A 17,573-nucleotide genomic window follows, 5' to 3' on the forward strand; every position below is an offset into this window, starting at 1 on the left:
GTTGGTTAAATAACACTGATCCTTCACCACTGCTTTGTTGGATAGATTAATTCATTCTGAAAGGCTTTAAATATATCTGGTAGGTAGCTGATAATCATCTTTGAAAAACAAATCATTGGCCTTTCCCTTGCTGTCAAAATCCCTAAAAGGAAAATTTTCATTTCAAATGGCTTCTAGCTTAGTTCAGAACCAGAAGGTAGATTCCTTTGAAGCTATCTAGAGCAGCTAGTGAAAGCACTTTTTAATGGTTTATTAGTTGGTAAACTGTAATTGGCATATAAGGATAAGAGCTTCAAAAAACAAATTAAACTTACAGTCAACTGCCCACTAGAGTTTTGAATCAGTCAATACAGTTGTCTTTTAAAAATAGAAGCAATGCTGTTACCCCTGAACAAATTCACCTTTTATGCAATTCATAACTATATCAAAGTTATCCAAAAACAGAGAAATTAAGTAAATTACAATCCATGTGTAAAGAAAGGCTTTTTTTTTCTTGCAGGTGCTGACATCAGTAATACATTTTAGAATATGTGCTTAGTACCCAAAGAAATATACAGATGTAGTTCTTTTTTAACTCTAAATGAGGAAATATTGTTTAGTCACTAAGTCGTGTCTGATTATTTTGCGACCCCATGGACTGTAGCTCTCCTGGCTCCTCTGTCCATGGGATTTTACAGACAAGAATACTGGAATGGGTTGTTATTTCCTCCTCCAGAGGATCTTCCGACCTAGGGATGGAACCTGTGTCTCTTACATTGGCAGGTGAAGTCTTAACCACTGAGCCACTTGGGAAGACCTCAAAGGAGGAAATACCCATGTACTATAAAGGGAATAGGAAAAAATGTGTAACATTTGGTGTGAATTTCGATATGCCTTTAATGTTTCCGTAGTAAAATTTTTCTCCCTTTCTGTTGAATGTCCCTACTCATTATGATTTGTAACATAAAGACTCAAATGTTAAGTATATAATGTGCTTTAATAGAATGGTCTGCTGCTGCTGCTGTTAAGTCGCTTCAGTCGTGTCCGACTCTGTGCGACCCCATAGAGGGCAGCCCACCAGGCTCCCCCATCCCTGGGATTCTCCAGGCAAGAACACTGGAGTGGTTTGCCATTTCCTTCTCAGATGGATGGAAGTGAAAAGTGAAAGTGAAGTCGCTCAGTCACGTCGACTCTTAGTGACCCCATGGACTGCAGCCCACCAGGCTCCTCGGTCCATGGGAATAGAGTGGTCTGCTGCTGCGGCTGCTGCTAAGTCAGTGGTCTACTGCCTGTTAAAACTGTTTTCAAGCCAAGTACATATTCTGACTTTTCAAAAGTAAACCAGAACAGAAATCATTGATGATGCAACCTGAAACAAAGAAATAGTTATTTCCCTTCCTCTCCCAATGAATATAATGCTTTATTGTCTGAATTATCATTCATTTTATCTATTTCAAATCTCAAGGTCACATATGTGAATGGCATAAAATATAACTATAGCTTACAGAAAAAGCCTCTGACAATTGTATAGTGGAGAAAGAAATCCACATAAATATGTTATTAATCATATTATTATGTGGGCCCTTCCATCTTTCTAAGATGCAGTGAAGTTGAAATATGCCACCTGCCCCTGCCCCTAAAATAAGTTGATGGAAAAGCCCATAACCAGGAGAGAGGGATGTTGGAATTGAGTTGTCAAACTGTCCTGGATGTCTTGTGCAAACTGAAGAGGCCAATTTACTGCAACACTGCATAGGCTGAAGGCTCCTGTCTCGCCTTTACCGTGTTTCCTCTTGGTGTTTTATCCTGCAGGACCACACGCTCCCTCCCTGGCCGCTTTTCAGCTCCTCCTAGATTCCGACTAGTACATCCTAGGTAACAGTACTGTGTTAATCCTTACCTTGTGAGCAGCCTCCTTACCTAGGGAGGGAAGAAGCTCGTGTTCAGCTTTCAATGAAAGCAATAGCATTGTGTAATTGATATTTCAGGATGCTAATGGTGATTTGATTTTTATGTCTTCCCCTCTGTAGCTCCAACTCCTGGCTTTCAGGATGAAAACAGCCAGGCTTTGAGAGAAAAAAAAAAAAAAAAAAACTTCTCCCACACCACCACCCCTGAGTTTCTCTGCTTATTACTAACCTCCAAGCGCGGGGGTGGCTCTGAAACACGGCTGTTCCGGCTCTGCCCTCCAGGTGGCAGCGGTGCCACACCGCAGAGGCTCCAATCCCCTCGTCCCCGACTTCAAGTGTTAATGCAATTGACCAATCAGTGCTAAGATGATGGGAGGTAATTGGGTAATTGTATTTTACTGATCACAAGCAGAGAAAGGGAAAGGAAAAAGGGAAAGAAAGAGGGGCAGAGGGAAGGGGACCGCAGTCCGAAAGGAGATTTGGGGAGCGGGGACGCAAACCTTCGGGACGTGGCATTGGCTTAGAGAAAGGAGCTGCCGCCCGCCCTGGGAGCGCATTTAATATCGGAGGGAACAGAGGGGAGAGAGGATCGGGCGGGGGAGGCAGAGAGTTCCAGCCGAAGTGGATGGAAGGGGACTGGGGTTTATGCCGCGCTGGGAGCCGCGAGCCGGGGCGATGGCGCTAAGGACCGCGCGGAGCAGCTGCGCTCCTGGTAACGCATCTCTTGGCGGAGGACTAGCCGGCGTCGGGAAGGTCTGCGAGAAGAGGGACCAACTTGTGGCTCCAAAATGTACCCGACGCAGCTGGAAATGAGATCAGAGCTGCAGTTTCATTCGAGAAGGATGAGAGGAGCCAGCGACTAAGGATTTTTTTTTTTTTTTAACCGCCTTCGTTCCATTTTCTATCCTCTTTCCTTATTATTTTTTTCACTTGCCTCACACCCCCGTGGAGCCCCTCGCTTCGCCCTCCTTATTTGAAATAAAAGCCCAATCTGAACTTCTTTCGTCGCGGCGCCCCTGGATTCGCAGCCCGCTGATGGATGAGAAGGGGACCCGGTGGCTGGCAGGGGCCACCGGCGAGGGACAGCGTCACGCGTCTCCCCCGTGATCCCAGCCCTGACCGTGGAGTTCTGCTACACCTGGAGAATCTGGACCGGGTGCCGGGGGTGGGGGCGGGGACAGAGGAAGCGCAAGCCACCCTGAGCTTTTAAAAAAAGAAGAAGAAAACGAAGTAGCTGGGGGAAGGAATGGGTTTCTTCTTGACAGCTGACGGAGCCTTGAAATTTTCCTCCACTACCTCCGCCCCTACCCCCGCCCCCGCCCCCCGCACTCCATTTAACGTGAGATTATGAAATTGCAGAGGCGGTGGAGGGAAGGAGACAGGATATAACAGAGAGTTTGGAGGGAGAGGGGAAGGTGGCTGGCCGGGTGGCTGAAATCAAAAATCCAATTGCGCACTGGGTTGTGATGAGAAATCTAATCAGATCTTTGGAGAAGGGGCCGGCCGGAAGGGTGGCGAGTGGGGGGAGTTGAGCCCCAAATTCTTCTTCGAGGTGGGGGTTGGGGAGAGGAATCGGCGATGTAAAACGAGACTTTTTTTTTTTGGTGGCGGTGGCGGTTGGGTGCGTTGCAAAAATGAAGGATGCGGGACGCAGCTATCTCTTGGAACCGAACGCAGTGGATAAACTGATTGTGCAAGAGAGAAGGAAGAATGAAGCTTTTTCTTGTGAGACCTGGATCTTAACACACATGTGTATATGTGCACACAGGGAGCATTGAAAAATGAAATAAACCAGTGTCAGACCCGCGGGGGTTGATGTATTCTGACATAAATAATTAACCATAAAAACAGCGATCCCCCCTCCCCAAAAGGATGATTGGAAATGGAGAACCGTGGATTCACAAACAAAAGTATGTGCTTTTTTTTTTTTTTCTATAAAGGAGAAAGTAAGCCAAGGAGATATTTTTGGAATGAAAAGTTTGGGGCTTTTTTAGGAAAGTAAAGACTTGATATGGTGGTGTTTTCTTTTTGAATTTCCCACAAGAGGAGAGGGAATTAATAATACATCTGCAAAGAAATTTCGGAGAAGAAAAGTTGACCGCGGCAGAATGAGGCATTGATTGGGGGAGAGAAGCCAGCAGAGGACAGTTGGATTTGTGCCTATGTTGACTAAAATTGACGGATAATTGCAGTTGGATTTTTATTCATCAACCTCGTTTCTCCCCCCACCCCCGCCTTTTTTTTTTCTTTTTGGTGTCAAGATCATGCGTTTTTCCGCTTGTTCTTAACCACCTGGATATCCATCTGGATGTTGCTGTGATCAGTCTGAAATACAGTGAGTGAACCTTTTTTTTCTTATGTATTGGTGAAGAAAATGGCCATTAATTTAGCATCCCTGATTCCTTTATCCCTTCACCCCCTGAGTGTGATTTCTAAAGACCTGGCTGTGGGAGGCCAGAAAATAGGGAGAAGGTGGCCCACACAATTGCTCCATTGGGCTGCTGGGCTGCGATCACTGATAAGCTGGTTTGCTACAATGATGCAGGTTGTCTGCAACCCAGGCAAACGCCTTTGCAAATGTTCATCAGGAAAAAAAAAAAAAAAATTTCCCCAGGAAAGCCGCTGCAGTGTGGGGTGCCTTGTGCTGTGTGATTGACACTCAAGAATGCGTTTAAGTTGCCTGGCAGCTCCAGAGTTAGATTCACAGATGTTTAGCCATTGGAAATCGAAGGGACCCAATTTAAATTTCATTATCCAACCTGACATCGCAGATCAACAGAATGTATTAACACAAAAATATGATAATAAACCCAGCAGATGAAGGATGGCTTCTGTCCGGTGGTCGGTGGGTGGGTGGAGGGAGGGGGGGTAGGATGGGGGAGGAAGTGATGGAGAGCAGCGGCTGGCTGCACATCTCTCTTGCACACACAAGCTGGAAGGTACCTAGATGCTCCCCAGTGCTAGGAATGAGAGGATCACCCCCTTCAACCCCACCCCCTTCTAACCACTTCTGTGAGTAACAGAGAGGCTGTCCATGAAGGTGCCTGGGGACAGTTAGTTGCCTTCAGTTTTGCCAGAAACCTTCCCAACATGATCAGGTAAGGGCTCTTTTTAAGAAAGAGGCAGAAATCTAGTGTCCTGTGGCAACTTAGATAAAGGTCTGAGGGTTGAGCATCACTGCTTCTCCTCTGCCAGGTTTGTCTTGGGGGAAAGAGGCCACTGAAGGAAATTTTTTAAAAAGGTTGAAAATGCTTAGAGAGCCTGAGGGTCTGAAAGATCTCCCTTTTCATCTCTTCCGTCCCCCATCGCTGCCAGGGTCAGAGAGCTGGCTTTTCTTTAGTTTTATTTTATAACAGAACTCTGCCTGTCAGTCTTCTGGTATTTCTCTCCAGGGCCTTCTATTGGAATCATAGACTCACATAACTTTAGAACCAGAAGACTCCTCAGAGATTTCATGCCAATAAAAAAGGAAACTGAGGCCTGGAAAAGCCATAACTCTTTGGTGAATGGCCAGATCATAGGAAAAGGTGACTCCCACAAGAGCTGATGAAAGTCAGTTTAGGATCCAAACTGGACAGGAACCAGTCATACTTGGAAGGAATGACTTCTCTCCCCAAAGCTACCATGTTTATCTAGAAGGGTCAAGGAAGGTACTTATCCTGAGAGCTTGCAGTAAACTCCTGACATTCCAGACCTCAAAGGTAGTCCATCTCTAGTGTTCATATCTTTTCTTAAGTCTTTTTTTTTTTTTTTTTAGTTAATAGAAGAACTCAGATAACCCTCCCCTTAATACTATTTAAAAGACAAAAAAAAATGATCCACGTTGCTGGCATATCCTAAAGGAGATAAAAGGCAGCAGTCTTCTGGGTCCTTTTTGGTGTTGGGCACATTTATTCCAGTGAGTGGTGGTCCCTGGAGAGTCATTAAACAACTGTGGAGTTAGATTTATATTAGAGAATGATAATGGAAACCAGAAACTCCCTGCTAAAAGCCTCTGAGTCTGTTCTTTCACTCACATCATCTATTCTTATCCTTTTCATTACCCCTAACTAAACTAGCCTACAGCTGAGCACTTCTCTAATTTATTTTTCTGGGCACATGTTTCCAATTGGGACACAGCTCAGGCACTACATTTACTGACCCATGAAAATAATCTTACAGGACTGTGTTTGTCCCCCCACCCCCCTGAGATCCCTGTAGGCTTCTGCATATCTTATTCTTTGCAGATATTTTTTGCATGTTTATTTTGTTTTTATGTGACCACTGTTAAGTCATCAGTGGTGGTCATAGATTGACACCAGTTTTGTCAAGTTCCTACTCAGTTGCAACTTAGCACCACTGATAAAAAAGAAAAAAGGACAAGCAAAAAGTGTACTCTGAGGATTTTTGCTGCGTAGCTCAGCTCTGGGATTCACATGGGAAACCCAGCCATGCAATCAGCCAATCAGGAAAGGGGATTTTTCTATCTTCCTTTCTTTCTTTCTTCCTTTCTGTCTGTCATTTTATCTTTCTTTCTTTCCTCCCTCCCTGCCTTCTTTCTTTTTTTCTCTCCTTCTTTATTGACTTCAAAATTTCTTCATTGCTCCTCTGATTCAACGTGCATCCCTCCCCTTCACATTTTCACCCCCTCTCCACATTTACACCCACATGCAAACTTTACTGAGAAAGAGGGGGAAGGGGACGGGGGATAGAGAGAGAAAATATGAATGTGTTTAACATCGTGGGCTGGAATGTGTCCTCCCACCCACCTCCGCTTGAAGCTGTTCTTCAAATCTGGAGATGATGGAACATCTAAGGATGTCATCCTTTTTCAGGCTGGTGAATCACGTCACCAGTACAACATTTCAGGACATGCATTGCCCAGACTGGGGTTTAGTTCCTTTGGTTTGGCAATCAGAGTTGGCTCTGTATTTTAGGCAACTTGCTCGTGGACTGATGAAAGAACTGTGGCCAACTGTAGATCTGGAAACTTAGTTCATGAGCTTCTTTCAGGACTGAAGTTGGTACCCTCTGAGTGACATTTGTGAGCAGGGTAATTGTATACTGGAATTTGTTGAAGACCACAGGCCCCAAAGCTGCCAAGTTTTGCAGGGCTTCAAGTTACCTTCTCAAATGCCTTCCTCCTCTAACAGCTATGAGCTTCAGGCAATACCTTTAATTTCCCTGGCCTTCAGTGTTCTCAACTGTGGGATGGGAATAATATTAACAAATTGGACTTCAACAAATTAGAATGGTCGTGTGAATTTAAAGTAATGGTATGCAAAGCCCCAGCCTAATAGGCTCTCTAAGGAGAGCTGTTTGTTATGGTTGTTCTTGGATTAATTTGGATTAACTTCCCAGGAATGAATACAGGCTGGCCAAGCACTTTACAAGTTCTGATGGCTACACTTAAGAACCAGCAAATGTGCAACTTACCCTACAGTAGTTGCCAGATTCTTCTTTTGAGGTCTTATGAGGAGAGAGTTTTTGTGATATATCATTTTAGATATGAAATATTGCTTCAAGCTGGAAATTGAAAATCAAGATTTTCTTAGAAAAATAAGTCTCAGCCAAAGTAATACTTAAATGAGATTTTAGGGGAAAATATTGCTATTCTTGTGTTCTATGTTCTTTTGGTCTAAAAGTTGCAGAAGATAGTTATATATTAATGGTATAATTTTGGCTACATATTACATTACCTGGATATGGAATGCACAAAGTAAAGGCAGATTTCTTGGCAATCATATGATTAATTTAGATGGTTTAAAATTACATTACTAATATTAAGATACCCAAATCCACAATTTGGATTCACGGTCTTCCTAGTTGTAATGAATCCCCTATGTTAGTTATATATCTTCATTTTGTGAAAGGATAAAGACTCACTAGACTCTATGGGATCAAGATTTCATGTGGACATATGTGTCTTATTGTTTGCACATGCAAATCTTCCAACACCAACTCGCCAGTAGTTTTCTGAGACTGTCAGTCAGGGTCACAGTTTATAATTTCATTCTCTACATCAGCAGCCAAAAGTTCTGTCCATTTCCTCAATATGCTTCTGGAAACCTGTTCTCCCTCTGAGGGAAAAAGAATCCTACTGTTTTAATTATTAGTATTCTTGATGTCTCATCTGCGGATAAAACAGTCAGGCTGAGGAGCTGCCCGTTGGATGTTTGCACTGCTTCTTTTCAATTAGGAAAGCAATTTGAATTCTATGTTAGCTTTGGAAAAGCATCCCCAAGTTAACTATTTTCACTGATCTTAAAAAGAGCTGGAAATCATTTGTGAACGTTCTTACCATTTTGCTAATTTTACTTTTTGGTGTGCTTCTTAAAGGTGACTGAGAAATTGAGTAAACTCAAACTCCAGCATCTTGATTTGAATACTCAGGTTTCCACTGGGTCCCATGTGTTATGTGAGCCATTAACCTCTCTGAGCCTGTTTGCTTGTCTGTAAAAGAGAGGTAAAAACAACAACCTCTTGTGGCTGACTGATATGAAGATGGAATCAGGCTGTCATATGCCATGCACAGCGTGTTCAAAAAATGCACATTTAAATTGAGCATCACTGATTTTACTTTAGGTAGCACAGAGTTTGCAAAAAACAGATAGGATCTTGTTTGAGGGAAGCTGTTCATATAAATTCTTGTTGATATAGATTAAAAAATGAAAAATTTATAGACAAGGTTAGAGTAACACAAATAGATTTAACTGTTTTTGGTAAGGTCCTAGACTTTCAAAACATATTTGGAAATGCTTTAGTGAATGCTGTTTCTTTAAGAAAGATTACAGCATACTTTATGAATTGTGGAAAATGTACTGTCTGTCCTTGTAAACTTTAGATTGACAAGTATTTTATAATATAGGCATACAAAATAATAGCTTATAAACAGTGTGTTAGAAGATGCTTCCAAGGGATCAAGAGTCTATTGCATGTTTCTTCAAAATGATTTCTCTGGAGAAATGTAAATTTGGCAGTTGAAACTTGATTGGGCAGGTCTTGTGGCAGAAACAGTTTGCTTGTAACGCTCTCTGAGGGTAAGGATTTTACCTGTTCTTTGGTGTGTCCTTAGCACCTCAGAAGAGTGCCTGACAACTGGCGTGCCTGCAGAAGATATTCCTTGAATGTCTAATTGAACTTAATTAAGAGAATCACCTCCAAAGAACTCAAATGCAGGTGTATACACATAAGAAGCCTGGTCTTTAGGAATCTGTGGAAGCTTAATGAAAATACCAGTGAGCGTAATGGCTCTGTCTATGTGTCTTGTGATACCTGCACACACACAGAGAGATTTTAAGCGCCCTTTGAGTGGCTTCTTTCTGTTGGAAAAGCTGAGATCTGAAAGCTCTGTGATAGAGTGTACTTTTCTTAATCTTAGTGCTGTCAATAATGGACTGTTAACGGTTGATAAAATCACCTCATCTCTCTTAGGTTGGCCTTATATTCTTTCCTGTTAAGTAATGGTTAAAAACTAAGAATCTCTCAAACACTAAGACTTTAGGATTTTGAATTCATAACTGACTACCAAGAAATTCAAGACTCCTAGGAGTTGAAAACATATAAAATCTCTGATCCCAGCTTGTCAAAACGTGGAGAACAGCATTGTATTCTGTGAGAAAGGCAGAATTTGTGCCACAATGACAGATATGTAGAGTAAAAAGGTAAAGAAAGCATCTGGAGCGTGTGAAGGGGAAATAGAATAAACTTGGAGTAGGCAAACACTGGATCTTAAATAGTTTTCACTCCTTGTTAGCTGGAGGATCCTAAGTAGGAAAGTTAACCTTGCTATGTCTCAGTTTTGTTCAACCATAAAAATGGAGATCATTTTTCTGGCATTTATTTTGGGAGCACTAATTAAGATGTCTAAATGTTTGGCACATGATGAGTACACAGTAAATGCTAGTGCACTTTCTTTCTTCTCGTTGAATTCTTTGCTTATTTTCCACAGAAAAGGGAACATTTAACTGAAAGTCTGTGAGTGTTTCGCTTTACATTTACTGAGTATGTAAATAAGGATCTTTTGCAACTTTGCTCTCAAAGTGGATAATGTTATTTTTGACAATGTTTTCCAATGTCAGATTCATAGTGAAGTTTAAAAATAATGAACAACTTATGTAAGATTAACAAACTTATTTCAACTTAGGCATAAGCCGATGACAGCTTTTTATGCTTGTGGGTGCTTTCAATACTCATGAGGTTATGGGTATAATTTTATAATTATGATAGTAACTACCATTTATTGAGCATTTGATATGTACTAGGCACTATGGTGATAATATAACATATTTTTCTCCAAAGTTCTCACTTAGGGAACTGAAACATAAAGAAGATAAGTAATTGGTCTAAGGTTATCCAACAACTAAGTGATAAAGCTGGAGGTAGGAGCTCCATCTTTCAGGACTTTAGAAACAGGATCAGAATCAGTAAAAGCAAACATGTTGCCCTGGTAACAAATAAGCATGGCAGCTCACTGTCCTCTATCCTGATACTCAAACTGAATATCTTAATTGGGACTCAGATATCTGTAGTTTTCCTGTTTGCTGAAACAAAGGTTGCAATCAGATGTTAGATTATGAATACCTTGCATCTATCTTTTGGTCAGTCTGTTCTTAATATCCAAGTGTGTCCCTACCTGAGAAAGAGATAACTTTTAAGAAAGACTTGGAGAAAAATTGTCCTAACTCACTCAACACAACTACTGATCAGACTTTGTTGCAAAATGCTGTGAGATCATCTGGAAATTCATGATCGTATGGAAAATAAGGTCAATTCTAATAATAAGTTCAGAGTTTTGTTAATGGCATCCTACAAATCTGGTGGACTCCTGTTTGTGGGCAAGCCCACCTCCCCATCACCTGATCTCAGTCCTTGTGATGTTTGAGCTCTGTAGCACTTAGTACCATTGGTGCCACTGGCTTTCTGAAACTCTTCCTGTGGGGTTGATCTGCCATTTTCTATCACCTCCTTTATTCATTTCACTTTATCCTCCTCCTGTCCTCCTGCTGTCTCCTGAAACGTGGAAAGACTCTTCTATGAATCAGTTCTATTCCCAGTCTCTTTGCATCTCTGAGATGTTTGCTGGTCTTGTTTGGAGAGATGATACTCAAATCTTTGGCCTCAACCACCTTGCATAATCTGATAAGTCCTAAATCTCCAGGGCCAGCAAGATCTCACTTTCTTACCTGGTCTTCTGTAGGCCTCACAAACCTAATACACTTAACTGTACTTGATTACTTTATCTCCATACTCTAAGCCATGCAGCCCGCGCCTCCCTGCCCAGCCCCCGCTTGCTAGTGGCGGGTGCAGGCGTCTGCACTGCTTCTCCGCTTGGGGAGTTACCGCTGGGCTCCTAATCTGTGGGTTTTAATTGTTTATTTATTTTTCCTCCCTGTTATGTTGCCCTCTGTGCTTCCAAGGCTCAGCACAGATTCAGCAATGAGGGTGTTTCCTGGTGTTTGTAAACTTTTCTCTTTTTAAGACTTCCTTCCCGGGACTCCCTTTTTTGTCTCTTTTTTTGTCTTTTGTATTTTTTCCTACCTCCTTTCGAAGACAATGGGCTGCTTTTCTGGGTGCCTGATGTTGTCTGCAGGCATTCAGAAGTTATTTTATGGAATTTACTCGGCGTTTAAATGTTCTTTTGATGAATTTGTGGGGGAGAAAGTGGTCTCCCCGTCCTATTCCTCCGCCATCTTGTATACATAAATCTGCTTTATCTCCAGAAGCCTATATATTTTCAGTTTCATATCAATATCTCTTTAACCACTAATCAAATTATTCATCCATTTACTCACTGTCTCAAACTTAGCTTTTCTATCCCTCAGTCCAGTGTTTATTGTTTCTTTCCTAGATACCTTCTTAACTAATCTTTCTGATGCTAACTCTTCTTCAATATGGTCCATCATTCATATTTCCTTCAGAGGGACCTTACTAAGAAATAAAGCTGAGCATTCCTTCCTCTATATTCTGTGAATATAGAATAAGATTCAGATTCTTCTCCTAATGATACACACTCTGACCAGCCTGTTTATTCCTCTCGTCTGTCTGCCATTCCAGAGGTGCATGCATGTATGCCCAGTCATGTCCGACTCTTTATGACCCCATGGACTGTAGCCTGCTAGGCTCCTCTCCATGGAATTATCCAGGCAAGAATATTGGAGTGGGTTGCCATTTCCTACTCCAGGGAATCTTCCTGACCCAGGGATCAAACCTGCACCTTGTGTCTCCTGCATTTGCAGGTGGATTCTTTACCACCATACGACCTGGTCTCCCTGCCATACTGAATGTTTTATTTCTCTGGAGATATCCCAGGCGAGTTTTTGGCTCCAACTTTGTGAAAGCTACTCCGTTTGCCTGGGATCTACTCTTCACAGGTCAAATTTCAGTGTCAGTTACTTCCTCTGGGAAAATCTTTCCCAGCTCTCCTAGACCCTCTTGTCTCTGTTACACCAGCATTTTGTTCATAGAGCTGTGGTAGCTCTGATTACTCTTATATCAATGTCTACTTGGCTGAAACCTGCTAGATTGTGACTTCTTTTAGGAAAAGAACCTCATCTTACCTGCTTATCCTCTCCCACATCTAGTTAATTTAGTGCACAGGAGTATTCAAATGTATTTTGGTAGAGCCATCGAAGGAGTGGACTGATCTAACACATCCTTTGGGTGAAGAGCTTCCTCGAATTCAGTCTATGGTGCAGGCCATTATTTTCCCAATATTTTCCCCACTAAGATCAACTTTTTATTCTTTTTCCTCTAGGGATCCATATTTCAAAACTTAACTTTTCCCAATAAATGCATTGCAACTTGTTCCTCCACTTTCCTAATTACAGACATATGCATGCCCATCACCATTCTTGTAATGTGCTGATTGAATATTGTGACCTTGAGTTGATATAAACTGAGCCAAAAGATGTTTTGCAAAAGACTGTATGCCATTATAGGAATACATGCATGATTTCTAATTGGCTTTTTGAAATATTGATAAGAGTTGTCTTTGAGGCTTCCAGTCTTTAAAATAGTTCTGGAAATATATTTTGGTGCTAATCTTATGCTCTAATTTAGAGCTGCTAATAGGCTTAGTGCAAGTTTGGCAATGCATGCTCCTTAATGGCATTGTTTGCAAAGAATATTGTTCCTAAAAGTGAAGGCCTGACTTGGAGCTGGGCATCACAGGAGCTGCACAGTTGTATGAAGGGGACCTTCTTAGTTAGCAATGACTATTGGAAAGAACCATGACTTTTAATTTTGGGTCATGCCCAAATAAGGGCTTATGCAATGGGAGAATAAAAAAAGATATTCTCCTTACTAAAAGTGTCTGGATTAAAACTTTGGTGAGCTGCAGTCACTTTTTGCAGCTCACATGCAAATACCTGGTTTTATGGAGCCAGATATATATTCACAGGAGATGCTCTGGTTTCATGCTTTAGAAGGAGTCTTCCTCCTTTCTTTCATAAGAAACAGCAGAAGACACTGAAGTTAAGTGAAAATGCTAAATGGTAAGACCCATTTAATTACGGTTTAATTTTGTTCTTCAATCTTTGAATACAAATGTCTTGAATATGTTGAATTGGAACATATGCTTTTCTTTCAGTATATTTTCCATGTTTTTCTTCTAGTTTTAGATGTTTTCTTCCCTGTTTAGGGGCTGCTATTATTATCTCTCATAATACTAATAGTACTCACTTATAATAGCCATAGAAAATGAGAGAGCAAGTGCAGCATTGGCTCCACTAAATAATAGCAAATGCATACTTGCTTCTGCCAAAGTGCAAACCTCTAAGACAACCCTGTTTGCTTGGGAAGGGTCTATGTGTTTTATTCCATCAATTTTCACCAAGTCAGTGGAGGGAATATAAGAGAATCTAGCCAACAAATATATGTATAATTTGTTGATAAGATAGGTATCAGGGATGGTGGTTAAGTTTCATAGATTAAAAAAGAGTACTTATTTTTTTTTCTCTAAGGATGATTGCTACTGCCCTCTAATTATTAAAATCATCTGTAATTGTAGATGTGGTCCTGTCTAGAACAAATTATTTGATTTATTTGCAATGTTTTAATAAATATCCTATGGTCCATATAGTTTTTTTTTTTTTTTTGAGCCTAGGAATCATAGTATTAAGGAACTCATTCTCAAGACAATAGCTTGGTTTTCTTTAACCATTGACTTGATGATGATGTTGGAAAGTTCAGTAACTAAAAGTTTCATTTTTTAAGGTGCATGGCATTTGAAAATGTAACAATTGTGCTTCTCTAGGATAGTTTAAGATTGAATGTGAGCCGATCTCAGAATGTGCTGATTTATACAACCTTAGGGGAAGGAGGGAGAGAAAGGGAGGGAGGGAGGAAAGGAGGGAGGTACACAGAGAGAGAGAGATCGCTCTGTTCTGAGCCTGGCTGTTGTAACCTGAGCGGAGAGAAGTCTGAGTATAGTTAGTGGATCTCTAGAGAGAAGCAGGTCCCTGGACAGGGATCAGAGCCTGGGTGTGGTGAATGAATTCAAATGCATTATGGGGAGTGACTGGGGGACTGTGATTTCTTCTAACTGAAAAGGCAGAAAGTCAGGAGCCATCCTAAAAGAGTTAAGGTCTACACAGTGCTGTTCAGGAAGGCAAGAATGGAACTAGGAAGGCTTTTTCTGTATTGTTTGAACGTTGCCATGGCAATCGTTTCCAGCAGAAGTTACATGTTTTTCAGTTCCCCAAAGCAGCAAACAGGGTTTCCTTCTCCTTCTCATGCTCCCCCTCTCCTTCCCTACCTCCCTGAATGCTTAGCCCTTATCTTTCCATCCTTATTTCCCTTTTGTCTGTCTTTTCTTTCTTTTCTCACCTTCTCAACTCTTTCCTTATTAGCCACAAAAATATTCCAAGTCCAGGAGTCACTTTTAGGCAGAGAGTGAGTCAGACATAGAGCTTCCTCTCTGGCTTTCTGTATTCCCTCTTGTGTTTACCTATTAAAGACCTAATTAGATGGAAGCTGTGACTGGAAGCAGGGTTGGGGCTTTCCCTTGTTGGTAGGACACAAAACATATTATAAGGGTTGGTGTTGTGGTGATATGTTAATCGGATCGCTGCAGGCAAGTGCAGAGCAGCAGTCTCTGACAATTAGAAAGAACAATGACTTTCCTATGACAGAGCCCACTCTCTTAACTGGAGAAGGATTAGCATGCATTGCAGGTCTCAGGAAGGTTCCTATAGACCCTGAGAGAGAGCTCTGCCTTGCAAGTGCCTCCTGCCTCTTTCAAGGAAGGCTGCTGCCTCTCCTTGAGCTGATTTTTACTGCCAAAGAAAGAGACGTGAGGGAACAGTGAGAGATCTGGTTTCGTGGGTGATGGGGGACCCGTTGCAGACCTGGGCCGGAGGATATATTGTGGGGACGTTCAGAAGAAATCTTTGCCTGCTGAATGCACGTGGCCAGTGAATTGTGAAATGGGTCTCATTAGAGCCTTTCATATCCCGGCATGTGCCAAAGTGCTTTGCCGGCACCGCGCCATCACTTCAGGCCCAACCCTGCTGCTGCTGGCTGCAGCCAAGAAGGGACAGAGGCTCTGTCTGTATTAAAGCTTTCAGTCTCATTCTTCTCTGTCTACTGTTCATTGTAAGGTGGCTCCGGGCCTTTCAGTGTGGGCCGGGATGAAGCACAACACGTCTAGGTGTTTGTAGAAAGGACACATGAAGGGTTTTGAGCATCACAGATAGGTTGGAGCAGCCAGTGGGTTCTGACACCCAGAGGTCCCCTCTCTTTTCCCTACAACTGGCATCAAAGTTGTCTCTAGACTTCCCGGCACAAATGCCCAGATACTCACCTGAAAGAGATGATGGGTATTTCAGGGCTAAATGAGTCATTAGCATTGTTGTTGTTGTTTAATTGCTAAGCTGTGTCCGACTCTTAGCGACCCCATGGACTGTAGCCTACCAGTCTCCTCTGTCCATGGAATTTCCCAGGCAAGAATATTGGAGTGGGTTGCCATTTCCTTCTCCAGAGGATCTTCCCATCTTATCAACCCAGAGATGGAACCTGTTTCTCCTGCACAGCAGGCAGATTCTTTACCACTGTGCCACCAGGGAAGCCCTGAGTCATCAGAGACTTTGTATTGTTAAATAAAGAGGAACTTTTTGCTTTGGGGGGAGATTCATATACTAGAAATTTTAGAATCAAATTTTATCTCCCAAAGCATAGCCACATTTGTTCTTGTTCAGTCACTAAGTCATGTCTGACTCTTTGTGATTGGATGGACTACAGCATATCAGGCTCCTCTGTCCTTCACCATCTCCTGGAGTTTGCTCAGATTCATGTCTACTGAGTCGGTGGTGCTATCTAACCATCTCATCCTCTGTTGCCCCCTTGTCCTTTTGCCTTCAATCTTTCCCATCATCAGGGGCTTTTCTAAGGCTCGGCTCTTCTAATCAGGTGGCCAAAGTATCAGAACTTCAGCTTAAGCATCAGTCCTTCCAGTGAATATTCATATTCAATAGCCCCATTGGTAGTAGCTGCCAAATGCTAAATGCTGTATTCCAGGTACTGTGCATGTTTCTTATTTAGACTGGCCAATGATTCTGTAAGATGGAAAGTTTGACAGCATAGACACAGGAGCCAGTTTGACTGGAGACCTGTCCCCGCTTAGATCTGTGGCTTTGGTCAATTTACTCACGGCTTTGAACCTCACATTCTCATGTGCAGCATGAGAATTAATAGAGTACAAAGTTGTGGTGAATTATAATTGAAATAATGCATGTGAAGCTTTTAGCAGAATGCTTGCATGTAGAAAACACTCAAGCTATTATTTGTAAAAATGTAAGAGGTGTTTTCATACAATAATATTATGAAATAATCACTAGGTATGTGCCTCAAGGCAGAACAAAATTAAAAATAGTTAAGGGCAGATTGCTTAATGAAAAAAAGGAAAAATAATATTGGAAGATGAATTTATGAATTTGGAATGGTAAATTCCTGATATATTTGGTATAACTCTACAGTTTGAAAGAAGAATAGATAGGATAATTGAAATAGATTTTTGTTGCATTCATTCTAGATCAAAAGTTTAAATTCAACCATGTTAGAGTTTTCGTGTGAAACTGATGTCTTGTATCAGCTGTGATGTTTCACATTGGAAAAAACTAAAAGATCTAACTAGATTAAGCAAAAACAGAGAATTTACTGACATGCAATTGAAAAGGTCTGCAGTGCATGGAGTTCAGTTATGATTTGATCCAGATGTTAACAATGTCATGGGAATTCTTGCTCTATTTTCTCTGTAATTCTCTTGGCTTAGTATTCTTACATGGACTATTTTCATCCTTAGGCTATTGGGTTTGCACTCCCTCATCCCTCCACCAAAAAAAGAAAAAAAAAAAGATTCACACTCTTATCCCATTATTCCCAGAAAGCATCCTGAGATTAGACTAACTTAGGTCATATGCTCACCTGTGGACCAATCACGGCCTTGAAGGGAATGGAATTGAGGGTCAGATACATCCCTAGATGGAATTTAGAGGCTCTTGAGAGATAAGAGGAATTTGCAGCTGCAGAGATAATCACAAATAACCATAGGTCTAATGGTTCCAAAGGACTTCCCTGGTGGCTCAGATGATAAAGCATCTGCCTACAATGTGGGAGACCTGGGTTCAGTCCCTGGGTCGGGAAGATCTCCTGGAGAAGGAAATGGCAACCTACTCCAGTATTCTTGCTTGGAAAATCCCATGGACG

The 17,573-nt window shown here is 41.7% G+C and overlaps 1 protein-coding gene across 3 annotated transcripts in view; it reads left to right on the plus strand.

The window, feature by feature from the left end:
• Positions 1-2,314: 2,314 nt before the first annotated feature.
• LRRC4C (leucine rich repeat containing 4C) overlaps positions 2,315-17,573 on the plus strand; it is a 198,007-nt gene continuing 182,748 nt past the window's right edge. For all 3 annotated transcript variants that reach the window (XM_070383537.1, XM_005893923.3, XM_005893925.3), the window contains exon 1: positions 2,315-4,224. The gene's annotated coding sequence lies outside the window, so the exon portion shown is untranslated. The remainder of the gene's footprint in view (positions 4,225-17,573) is intronic.

The sequence above is a fragment of the Bos mutus genome, chromosome 15 (assembly GCF_027580195.1).
Source record: "Bos mutus isolate GX-2022 chromosome 15, NWIPB_WYAK_1.1, whole genome shotgun sequence".
Classification (NCBI taxonomy): domain Eukaryota; kingdom Metazoa; phylum Chordata; class Mammalia; order Artiodactyla; family Bovidae; genus Bos; species Bos mutus.